Source organism: Bufo bufo, chromosome 11, assembly GCF_905171765.1.
Source record: "Bufo bufo chromosome 11, aBufBuf1.1, whole genome shotgun sequence".
NCBI lineage: Eukaryota > Metazoa > Chordata > Amphibia > Anura > Bufonidae > Bufo > Bufo bufo.
This window is the reverse complement of record NC_053399.1, coordinates 95,789,839-95,802,977: the sequence shown is the minus strand read 5'-3', so window position 1 is coordinate 95,802,977 and position 13,139 is coordinate 95,789,839.

Here is a 13,139-nt window from a genome sequence, read left to right as displayed (position 1 = left end):
CCATACCGCGGTCCGTACGGACCGCTGTATGGAAAAAGTTAACTGTCGTCGGTCAGGGAGCTCCCTCCCTCTCCATCGGGGGGCTGCTGTGCCTTTGCAGCCCCCCGATGGAGAGGGAGAGAGCCCCCAGAGAGCCCCCCTCAGCCCCGTGCTTACCCTTCCCCGTCTGCGAAGTTCTGAGCAGACGGGGAGGGTTCCCATGGCAACAGGACGCCTGCTCAGGCGTCCTGCTGTCCATGGTGCTGAACAGATCTGTGCTAAAAGCATAGATCTGTTCAGTGTAAGTAAAATACAGTACAGAACAATTTATATTGTACTGTACTGTATTATACAGACATCAGACCCACTGGATCTTCCAGAACCAAGTGGGTCTGGGTCAAAAAAAAAGTTAAAAAAAGTGAAAAAAGTTAAGATAAAAAAAAAACATTCATCACTGAATAAAAATTAAAAAAATAAAATACACTACACATATTAGGTATCGCCGCGTCCGTAACGACCTGATCTATAAAACGGTCATGTTACTTTCCCCGCACGGTGAACACCATAAAAATAAAAAAATAAAAACTATGAGAAAATTGAAATTTTGCCCACCTTACTTCCCAAAAAAGGTAATAAAAGTGATCAAAAAAGTCACATGTACGCCAAAATAGTACCAATCAAACCGTCATCTCATCCCGCAAAAATCATACCTTACCCAAGATAATCGCCCAAAAACTGAAAAAACTATGGCTCTCAGACTAAAGAAACACTAAAACATGATTTTTTTTGTTTCAAAAATGAAATCATTGTGTAAAACTTACATAAATAAAAATAAAGTATACATATTAGGTATCGCCGCGTCCGTATCGACCGGCTCTATAAGAATATCACATGATCTAACCCCTCAGGTGACCACCGTAAAAAATAAAAACGGTGTAAAAAAAGCCATTTTTTGTCATCTTACGTCACAAAAAGTGTAATAACAAGCGATCAAAAAGTCATATGCACCCCAAAATAGTGCCAATTAAACCGTCATCTCATCCCGCAAAAAATGAGACCCTACTCAAGATAATCGCCCAAAAACTGAAAAAACTATGGCTCTTAGACTATGGAGACACTAAAACTTTTTTTGGTTTTAAAAAGGAAGTTATTGTATAAAACTTATATAAATAAAAAAAATTGTATACATATTAGGTATCGCCGCGTCCGTGACAACCTGCTCTATAAAATTACCACATGATCTAACCTGTCAGATGAATGTTGTAAATAACAAAAAAAAAAAAAAGTGCCAAAAAAGCTATTTCTTGTTACCTTGCCGCACAAAAAGTGTAATATAGAGCAACCAAAAATCATATGTACCCTAAACTAGTACCAACAAAGCTGCCACCTTATTCGGTACTTTCTAAAATGGGGTCACTTTTTTGGAGTTTCTACTCTAGGGGTGCATCAGGGGGGCTTCAAATGGGACATGGTGTCAAAAAAAACAGTCCAGCAAAACCTGCCTTCCAAAAACCGTATGGCATTCCTTTCCTTCTGCGCCCTGCTGTGTGCCCGTACAGCGGTTTACGAACACATATTAGGTGTTTCTGTAAACTACAGAATCAGGGCCATAAATAATGAGTTTTGTTTGGCTGTTAACCCTTGCTTTGTTACTGGAAAAAAAATATTAAAATGGAAAATCTGCCAAAAAAGTGAAATTTTGAAATTGTATCTCTATTTTCCATTAAATCTTGTGCAACACCTAAAGGGTTAACAAAGTTTGTAAAATCAGTTTTGAATATCTTGAGGGGTGTAGTTTCTTAGATGGGGTCACTTTTATGGAGTTTCTACTCTAGGGGTGCATCAGGGGGGCTTCAAATGGGACATGGTGTCAAAAAAACAGTCCAGCAAAATCTGGCTTCCAAAAACCATACGGCGCACCTTTCACTCTACGCCCCGCTGTGTGCCCGTACAGTAGTTTACGGCCACATATGGGGTGTTTCTGTAAACGGCAGAGTCAGGGCAATAAAGATACAGTCTTGTTTGGCTGTTAACCCTTGCTTTGTTAGTGGAAAAAATGGGTTAAAATGGAAAATTAGGCAAAAAAATGAAATTCTCAAATTTCATCCCCATTTGCCAATAACTCTTGTGCAACACCTAAAGAGTTAACAAAGTTTGTAAAATCAGTTTTGAATACCTTGAGGGGTATAGTTTCTTAGATGGGATCACTTTTATGGAGTTTCTACTCTAGGGGTGCATCAGGGGGCTTCAAATGGGACATGGTGTCAAAAAAACAGTCCAGAAAAATCAGCCCTCCAAAAACCAAACGGCGCACCTTTCACTCTACGCCCTACTGTGTGCCCGTACAGTAGTTTACGGCCACATATGGGGTGTTTCTGTAAACGGCAGAGTCAGGGCAATAAAGATACAGTCTTGTTTAGCTGTTAACCCTTGCTTTGTTAGTGGAAAAAATGGGTTAAAATGGAAAATTAGGCAAAAAAATGAAATTCTCAAATTTCATCCCCATTTGCCAATAACTCTTGTGCAATACCTAAAGGGTTAACGAAGCTTGTAAAATCAGTTTTGAATACCTTGAGGGGTGTAGTTTATAGAATGGGGTCATTTTTGGGCGGTTTCTATTATGTAAGCCTCGCAAAGTGACTTCAGACCTGTAGTGGTCCCTAAAAATTTGGTTTTTGTAAATTTCTGAAAAATTTCAAGATTTGCTTCTAAACTTCTAAGCCTTATAACATCCCCAAAAAATAAAATATCAATCCCAAAATGCTACAAACATGAAGTAGACATATGGGGAATGTAAAGTCATCAAAATTTTTGGGGGTATTACTATGTATTACAGAAGTAGAGAAACTGAAACTTTGAAATTTTGCAAATTTTTCAAAATTTTTGGTAAATATGGTATTTTTTTATGCAAAAAAATTAACTTTTTTGACCCAATTTTAGCAGTGTCATGAAGTACAATATGTGACGAAAAAACAATCTCAGAACGGCCTGGATAAGTCAAAGCGTTTTAAAGTTATCAGCACTTAAAGTGACACTGGTCAGATTTGCAAAAAATGGCCAAGTCCTTAAGGTGAAATAGGGCTGAGTCCTTAAGGGGTTAAAAGGAGGGTGATGCTTGAAATCATTGTTCTTCCATTGTTAACCATGGTGACCTGCAAAGAAACGCGTGCAGCCATCATTGCGTTGCATAAAAATGGCTTCACAGGCAAGGATATTGTGGCTACTAAGATTGCACCTCAATCAACAATTTATAGGATTATCAAGAACTTCAAGGAAAGAGGTTCAATTCTTGTTAAGAAGGCTTCAGGGCGTCCAAGAAAGTCCAGCAAGCGCCAGGATCGTCTCCTAAAGAGGATTCAGCTGCGGGATCGGAGTGCCACCAGTGCAGAGCTTGCTCAGGAATGGCAGCAGGCAGGTGTGAGCGCATCTGCACGCACAGTGAGGCCAAGACTTTTGGAAGATGGCCTGGTGTCAAGAAGGGCAACAAAGAAGCCACTTCTCTCCAAAAAAAACATCAGGGACAGATTGATCTTCTGCAGAAAGTCTGGTGAATGGACTGCTGAGGACTGGGGCAAAGTCGTATTCTCCGATGAAGCCTCTTTCCGATTGTTTGGGGCATCAGGAAAAAGGCTTGTCCGGAGAAGAAAAGGTGAGCGCTACCATCAGTCCTGTGTCATGCCAACAGTAAAGCATCCTGAGACCATTCATGTGTGGGGTTGCTTCTCATCCAAGGGAGTGGGCTCACTCACAATTTTGCCCAAAAACACAGCCATGAATAAAGAATGGCACCAAAACACCCTCCAACAGCAACTTCTTCCAACAATCCAACAACAGTTTGGTGAAGAACAATGCATTTTCCAGCATGATGGAGCACCGTGCCATAAGGCAAAAGTGATAACTAAGTGGCTCGGGGACCAAAACGTTGACATTTTGGGTCCATGGCCTGGAAACTCCCCAGATCTTAACCCCATTGAGAACTTGTGGTCAATCCTCAAGAGGCGGGTGGACAAACAAAAACCCACTAATTCTGACAAACTCCAAGAAGTGATTATGAAAGAATGGGTTGCTATCAGTCAGGAATTGGCCCAGAAGTTGATTGAGGGCATGCCCAGTCGGATTGCAGAGGTCCTGAAAAAGAAGGGCCAACACTGCAAATACTGACTCTTGAAGTGCGTGTAATTATATTTCACTACATCACAGAAACAACTGAAACAAAGATCTAAAAGCAGTTTAGCAGCAAACTTTGTGAAAACTAGTATTTGTGTCATTCTCAAAACTTTTGGCCACGACTGTACAGTGGCAGTATAGACAGAACAGCTGCCGGCCCTGGTCTGAGAGAGCGATCTTTACTAGCCACAGGAATGGGGGCGGCATGAAAGGAAGGGGCCGCTAAAAAATTACCGGGGGAGGGGGGCCCCATTCAAAAATTTGCTGTGGGGCCCAGTCATTTCTAGCCACGCCCCTTCCCTGAGAATGTATGTAATGAGCTTGGCATTTCATCTCTACAACGTTTAGTAATAGGCCACGCCCTAACGTGTAAACCACGCCTCTAGACAAAGGCCACTCCCATTTTCCTTGCCCATGAGTATCCTCCTGTGAAGGGCTCTCCCAGGTTGGCATCTCTTGTGACTTAGAGGGGTTAGTGGCATTCATCGTGTAAAGCAGGGGGGCACAACCCGCGGCCCCCCAGAGAGAAGGTTTGTGGCCCCCGAGCGCTGTGCAGGGAGGACCCGGCTTGGGGGCAGAGGAGCATAGAGCTGCAGGGTCAGGAGACTCTGCTCTGCCTGTGTACAAAGCCCCCGCAGCAGGCTGCCCCAGAAACTGTGGAAATAGTGCAAACAAAAATCTCCTATTGTCTCCCAAAGGTCTTTCAGTGACCTCTCGGGGACAAATGATGTGGAAAAAATATCTAAAAAAAGAAATAAGTAAAATAATAATAATAAAAAATATATATATATTATAAAACACAAATTAAAGAAAAAAAATATGATGTGGAAAAAAATATAAAATTATAAGAAAATAAAATACAAAAAAAGGAAAAATTGCTAAATATAAGAGTGTTCACTGTCCCCCAAAATACTTTTTATGATCCCTTGGGGGACATATTATATGGCAAAATAAAAAATATATATATATAAAATAATAATTGACATTTAAAAAAATATATAAAAAAAAATAATAATAAAATACAAAAAATAAAATAAAAAAAGGAGAAATTGCAAAATATAAGAGTGTTCATTGTCCCACAACAGGCTTTTTATGATCTCTTGGGGTGAGATATTATATGGCAAAAATATATTTAAAAAATAAGCAATAAACTAATTATAAAAAAAATAATACAATAAAATATTATTAAAATACAAATAAAAACAAAAAGTGAAAAATCAACAAAAAGTGTCAGTGTCCCCCAAAGGTTTTTTTATGACCTCTTGGGGGATATATATTTAATAGGAGAAATATATTTAAAATTAAGTTAAAAAAATATAAAAAAATTATAATAAAATACATAAAAGAAAAAACACCCACACCAACCAAAACAGTCACCATTCTCGCCCCATTCACGTGAAGCCATACATATTATATAACAAAACAACTGACACAAAATAGAAAAATAATTATAATAATATTTTTTGGTGTCAGTTTGCATAAAGAATAAGGAGCTACATATAGTTTGAAAAAAAAAATGCTTTTTAAAAATGTTTAATACAGTTTTTCCCCCCAAATAAAACTAAACAATTAATTATAAGCCCCCTATGTGTCAAGTAAAAAATTGTTGCAAAAATTATTTTGGTTCCAACACATAAAACATAAAAAAGTTCCAACAGTTTGAACCCCCACTTGCGCTAAAAGTGTCTGTTGAGGCCCGGTTATTAAAGTGTTAACCAATAAGAGCTTTCCCCACTAGTAAGTGCTTACTGGTTATTACATGGCGCCTGATACTGGGGGGCAGGAGGCGGTAATAACCGGTGAGCGCCGTCCTCTGCAGTGAAGGAAAGCGCTCATTTATGAATAGCAGGCAGGATGGAAGGAAATGTCGCCACTTTTCCGTTTTTTTCCTGTAAAAATGATTTTTTTAACACGCTCCTGCAGCATGGCCCCAGAACCAGAAGATCCCTACTTACCTGCTCCCCGCCGCTCCGGTCTCTGTGCTTCCCCCGCTGCCTCCATCTTCCGGTCCCTGCGCTGTTCACACCTGGCAGTGTATGGCCATGGTCATATACACCGCGGAAGCCAGTCATTGGCTGGAGAGGTACATGTGACGATGGCCGTGCACCGCCAGGTGAAAACAGCGTGGGGACCGGAAGATGGAGGCAGTGCGGAGGACCGAAACGGCGGGGAGCAGGTAAGTTTAACTCTTCGGTTTCAGGGGCCATGCTGCAGGAACGGTGCAGGGGAAATCCCTTTAAGCCCCTGATACACGGCGAGATATTCAGGTCAATTACTGGGAACAAGTCTCCATAGGAGCGCTCATTCCTGATATCTGCCCGGTAAAATCGCGCCGCACGTCTCTGTGTAGTCAGGGATGTGCTACCGATAAGGCCTCTTGCACACAAACGTGTTTTTTTTCCCGTTTACGTTCCATTTTTTGAGTTCCCTATACGGACCGTATACGGAACCATTCATTTCAATGGATCCGCAAAAAAAACGGAAGGTACTCCGTATGCCTTCCGTTTCCGTATTTCCGTACAAAGATAGAACATGTCCTATTATTGCCCGCATAACGGACAAGGATAGGACTGTTCTATCAGGGACGTCATCCGTATTTTTTGCGGATCCGTTTTTTGCGGCCCGCAAAATACTGAAAAAGTCATACGGTCGCGTGCAAGAGGCCTAATCAACATAACTAAATGAAGGAGGAATGACTGTGATCGCGATCATTCCTCCCCAGTCACTTTACATTGGCCTGTGTAATAGGACGATGCAAACGAGCGCCGATCAAAATGTTTTATTTTTTTTTGCGGCCCCTTTAAATAGAGCGATGTGACAATGTGGCCCTCAGGCCAAAAAAGGTTGTGCACCCCTGCTGTCGAGAAAGTTAATACAAGGCACTTACTAATGTATTGTGATTGTCCATGTTGCCTCCTTTTCCATCACATTATACACTGTTCGTTTCCATGGTTACGACCACCCTGTAATAATCCATCAGCGGTGGTCGTGCTTGTACACTACAGGAAAAAGCACAAGCCTGCGTGCGCTCCCACGTTCCTCACCAACAGAGAGGCTGGCGCTTTTTCCTATAGTGTGCAAGCACGACCACCGCTGATGGATTGCAGGGTGGTCGTAACCGTGGAAACGAGCAGAGTATAATGTGACGGAAAAGGAGGCAACATGGGCAATCACAACACATTAGTAAGTGCCTTGTATTAACTTCGTCTTCATGATAAATGCCATTTACTGGAGTGAGGCGACCCCTTTAAAGGGGTTTTTCCAGGAGTTAAAGGGATTGTCCATTTTCCTCTGGAGACTGACCTGTCATATAGAATAGATGATCACTTACCTGACACATCTCGCTCCGTTTTCCTGGGTGACGTCACATTGACAACACGAGACCGCTACAGCCGATCACTGGCCTCTCCAGTGCATCACCGAGGCCAGTGGTTGGCTTTCGTGGTCACGTGTTGTCGATGTGATGTCAACGCTGCACCCAGGGATATTGTCAGGGCTGACGGTTATATATTGCCATCCTCGGGCCCCTGAACTGTCCATTGTGAACTCGGTCTCATGGCTTTTGTGCAGCTCAGTCCTGTAATACCGAGTGCAGCCACTATGCCATGAATGGCGCTGTGATTGTATAATATGATGGGGCCGCAGCTCTCGCCCCTCTTCCAAGAAATTATCGTGGCAGGAGTTGGACCCCCCACCGATAAAACATAGAGTGGTAGTGCTCAAGTGTGACCATTGCTCCTTTTAATTAGGGGCCACAAGACCCCGATTATTGGGATTGTTATGGGGTCAACTCCTTTAAGGGGTTGTCCAGGATTGACTTTGATTTATAATTCTCTCCCCCCCCCTCCACACTGGATCTGTGAAGGGAAGCACCTGACATTCAGGACCGAAGACTGCGGTGGACGCAGGGTGTCAGAAGTGAGCATTGGGGAACAGGTAAGTCCAGCTTTATAAGGCTCAGCCAGCTCTTTATGAACAACCTGCAGTGACCTCCATCTGCCTGAAGGTGGCGCTGGTGTTCAGTAGTGGATGTAAATCATGTCCATTTAGTTGTGTCTATGGATAAATGGGCATACCTTCTTAAAGGAGCCCACCCCTCTGTTACCTCTTCTGTGGTCACTTCCTCTAAGTTAAGGTACGGTCCAGGACGGAGCGGGGGGTCTAGGCCGTTAGAGTTGCAAACGGCACATGAGATATCCAACGTCCAAGAACGGATTATGAATTGTCTGTGTTCTGAGGCACGAGGCACCACCCCGCCTCACACTAGAGATCCGGGAGGACATGGCAGCCTACTTTCCTTTTGTAGGCCCCTGAATTCACCGCCCGGCGGTCTCCTCGGAGCTGGAAGAAGAGCCATAGAAATGTATGAATGGGCTCTGTTTTCCCACACTGACTCACAAAAGCCGCCGGCCCCCCCAGAAGGATAAGGGGGGCTCCCCGTCAATTTTCAAGGGGCCTGGATGTGTTTCCTGGGCACTGGATATCACTGATGCCAATGAGCCCCCCCGACGTAGGCAGGGGAGGGGGGGCGTCTGCCTCAAGACCAGAGATGTTTTCTCAGTTTAATCTGATCCCGGGAAAGCTGGGTGACAACAAGATGGCCCCCACAGAAACAGATGTAATGGAATTGAATGCTTCCATTGGTAGGCAGGGGTCGGGGAGAGCTGGGTGACCACCTGTGCGTGCTCCGCCATGTCTGCTATTATATGCGGTAACCTTCCTTTACTCCATGAGCTACAGACACGACCATGGGGGGGGGAGGTGTCCTCGAAGCCACAGGTCAGGAGATAATGGGAAGTTTGAGGATTAAAGACAAGTGCACTGAAGCTCCGCCATGCGTGTCAGCGGCGACATAACGAGAACGGACAGCAGTACAAGGCGGTCTCCAACCTCAACTACAACTCCCACCATGTCATGGCAGGGATGGAGAGGTCTGGAGTGGGATGAGCCCACAGCAACCAATCACAGCATGGCTTTTATTTTTCAAGACCACTATAGAAAATGAAAGCAATGCTGTGATTGACTGCTATGGGCAACAACAATGATTCTTTATTTTTTATCTCCCCCCCGTATATGGAGCATCATGGGGCACCTGGGGCAGAGACAGTGAGGAAGAAACTGGGGCAGAGACAGTGAGGAAGAAACTGGGGCAGAGACAATGAGGAAGCACCTGGGGCAGAGACAGTGAGGGAGCACCTGGGGCAGAGACAATGATTGAGAACCTGGGGCAGAGACAATAAGGAAGAAACTGGGGAAGAGACAGTGAGGAAGAAACTGGGGCAGAGACAATGAGGAAGCACCTGGGGCAGAGACAATGAGCAAGAACCTGGGGCAGAGACAGTGAGGGAGCACCTGGGGCAGAGACAGTGAGGAAGCACCTGGGGCAGAGACAATGAGAAAGAACCTGGGGCAGAGACAATGAGGAAGAACCTGGGGCAGAGACAATGAGGAAGAACCTGGGGCAGAGACAATGAGAAAGAACCTGGGGCAGAGACAATGAGGAAGAACCTGGGGCAGAGACAATGAGGAAGAACCTGGGGCAGAGACAATGAGGAAGCACCTGGGGCAGAGACAATGAGGAAGCACCTGGGGCAGAGACAGTGAGGAAGCACCTGGGGCAGAGACAGTGAGGAAGCACCTGGGGCAGAGACAATGAGGAGGCACCTGGGGCAGAGACAATGAGGAGGCACCTGGGGCAGAGACAATGAGAAAGAACCTGGGGCAGAGACAATGAGGAAGAACCTGGGGCAGAGATAGTGAGAAAGCACCTGGGGCAGAGACAATGAGGAAGAACCTGGGGCAGAGACAATGAGGAGGCACCTGGGGCAGAGACAGTGAAGAAGAACCTGGGGCAGAGACAGTGAGGAAGCACCTGGGGCAGAGACAGTGAGGAAGCACCTAGGGCAGAGACAAGGAGGAAGCACCTGGGGCAGAGACAATGAGGAGGCACCTGGGGCAGAGACAATGAGGAAGCACCTGAGGCAGAGACAATGAGGAGGCACCTGGGGCAGAGACACTGAGGAAGCGCTTGGGGCAGAGACAATGAGGAGGCACCTGGGGCAAATAGAAATCAGGTACAGACACACAAGAGTTTATTGCACAAACAAAAACCAGGGAAGGAAGCACAGACAAAACACGAGCTCTATGTACCATCAGCACAGTGGGAGAAAACCCCCACTGCGCCACGGTCTAGTAATACTCCAGAGGGGCGTGAATAAGCAACTCCTGGTATTCACTAGGGCCCCAGATGGTAGGGTTAGGCTTTGCAGCAGGAAGTTGCCAGGGTCCACTCTGGAGCGTGAACTAGACAGTGACAGCTGGAACGAATGGACAACAGGTACCAGAAGGTACCGACGGCACATAGGCATACATAACATAGACAGGCAAATACAAACAGGGCAACTAATAACACAAGCAGGAGTACATAGCAAGGAAACAGGAGTGACAATGAGCAGAGAAGGACTTGCTCCACCAGTAGTAAACTGCATGGCCTTGCCCATGGCACTCTGCTGCAAAGAAAGGTGCAGCAAGGGCTTGCTGAACAGAGACATGAATACACACAAGGTAACTAAAACATAACTGGCAGAACAGATAACAGAAACACAGGAAAGAGGACATCACTGAACAAGTAGGGAAACCCACAGAGCACAGACAGACACAGATCCCATGGGTCAGCAGCATGGGAGAGTGGGTACAAACAAGGAGCAGGACAAAACAACACACACCAGGAGAGCTGACCCAGAACTGAGGAAACCTCAGCCTTATATACAGGTTCCATGGGTGCAGCAGCGAGGCCATAGACCGAAAGTCACAGCCAGAGGTAACGACTGTGACAGCACCTGGGGCAGAGACACTGAGGAAGCGCCTGGGGTAGAGACAATGAGGAAGCACCTGGGGCAGAGAGAATGAGTAGGCACCTGGGGCAGAGATAATTAAGAAGCAGCTGGGGTAGAGAAAGTGAGGAAGCACCTGGGGCAGAGACAGTGAGGAAGCAACTGGGGCAGAGACAATGAGGAAACACCTGGGGCAGAGACAATTAAGAAGAACCTAGGGCAGAGACAATGAGGAAGCACCTGGGGCAGAGACAATGAGGAAGCACCTGGGGCAGAGACAATGAGGGGGCACCTGGGGAAGAGACAATGAGGAAGCACCTGGGGCAGAGACAATGAGGGGGCACCTGGGGAAGAGACAATGAGGGGGCACCTGGGGAAGAGACAGTAAAAAAGCACCTGGGGCAGAAACAATGAGGAAGCACCTGGGGCAGAGATAATTAAGAAGCACCTGGGGCAATGACCGTGAGGAGGCACCTGGATCAGAGACAATAAGTTAGACATATAGTGCCCCCATAGTTATAATGCCTCCTATAGTGCCCCAGTAGTTATAATGCTTCCTATAGTGCCCCAGTCATTTTAATGCCTCCTATAGTGCCCCCATAGTTATAATGCCTCCTATAATGCCCACAGTAGATATAATGCCTCCTATAGTGCCCCCAGTAGATATAATGCCTCCTACAGTGCCCCCAGTATATATAATGCCTCCTATAGTGCCCCCAGTAGATATAATGCCTCCTACTGGGGCAGAGACAATGAGGAAGCACCTGGGGCAGAGACAATGAGGAAGCACCTGGGGCAGAGACAATGAGGAAGCACCTGGGGCAGAGACAGTAAGGAGGCACCTGGGGCATAGACAATGAGGAGGCACCTGGGGCAGAGACAATGGGGAAGCACCTAAGGCAGAGACAATGAGGAGGCACCTGGGGCAGAGACACTGAGGAAGCGCTTGGGGCAGAGACAATGAGGAGGCACCTGGGGCAGAGACAAAAGGAAGCACCTGGGGCAGAGACAATGAGGAAGAACCTGGGGCAGAGACAGTGAGGTGGCACCTGCGGCAGAGACAGTGAGGACGCACCTGGGGCAGAGACAATTAAGAAGCACCTGGGGCAGAGACAATGAGGAAGCACCTGGGGCAGAGACAGTGAGGGGGCACCTGGGGCAGAGACAGTGAGGGTCACCTGGGGCAGAGACAGTGAGGACGCACATGGGGCAGAGACAGTGAGGACGCACATGGGGCAGAGAAAGTTAGGGGGCACCTGGGGCAGAGACAATGAGGAGGCACCTGGGGCAGAGACACTGAGGAAGCGCTTGGGGCAGAGACAATGAGGAGGCACCTGGGGCAGAGACAATAAGGAAGCACCTGTGGCAGAGACAATGAGGAAGAACCTGGGGCAGAGACAGTGAGGAAGCACCTGGGGCAGAGACAGTGAGGAAGCACCTGGGGCAGAGACAGTGAAAAGGCACCTGGGGCAGAGACAATGAGGAAGCACCTGGGGCAGAGACAATTAAGAAGCACCTAGGGCCGAGACAATTAAGAAGCACCTAGGGCACAGACAATGAGGAAGCACCTGGGGCAGAGACAGTGAGGGGGCACCTGGGGCAGAGACAGTGAGGACGCACATGGGGCAGAGACAATGGGGAAGCACCTAAGGCAGAGACAATGAGGAGGCACCTGGGGCAGAGACACTGAGGAAGCGCTTGGGGCAGAGACAATGAGGAGGCACCTGGGGCAGAGACAAAAGGAAGCACCTGGGGCAGAGACAATGAGGAAGAACCTGGGGCAGAGACAGTGAGGACGCACCTGGGGCAGAGACAATTAAGAAGCACCTGGGGCAGAGACAATGAGGAAGCACCTGGGGCAGAGACAGTGAGGAGGCACCTGGGGCAGAGACAGTGAGGGTCACCTGGGGCAGAGACAGTGAGGACGCACATGGGGCAGAGACAGTGAGGACGCACATGGGGCAGAGACAGTGAGGAAGCACCTGGGGCAGAGAAAGTTAGGGGGCACCTGGGGCAGAGACAATGAGGAGGCACCTGGGGCAGAGACAATGAGGAGGCACCTGGGGCAGAGACAATAAGGAAGCACCTGGGGAAGAGACAATAAGGAAGCACCTGTGGCAGAGACAATGAGGAAGAACCTGGGGCAGAGACAGTGAGGAA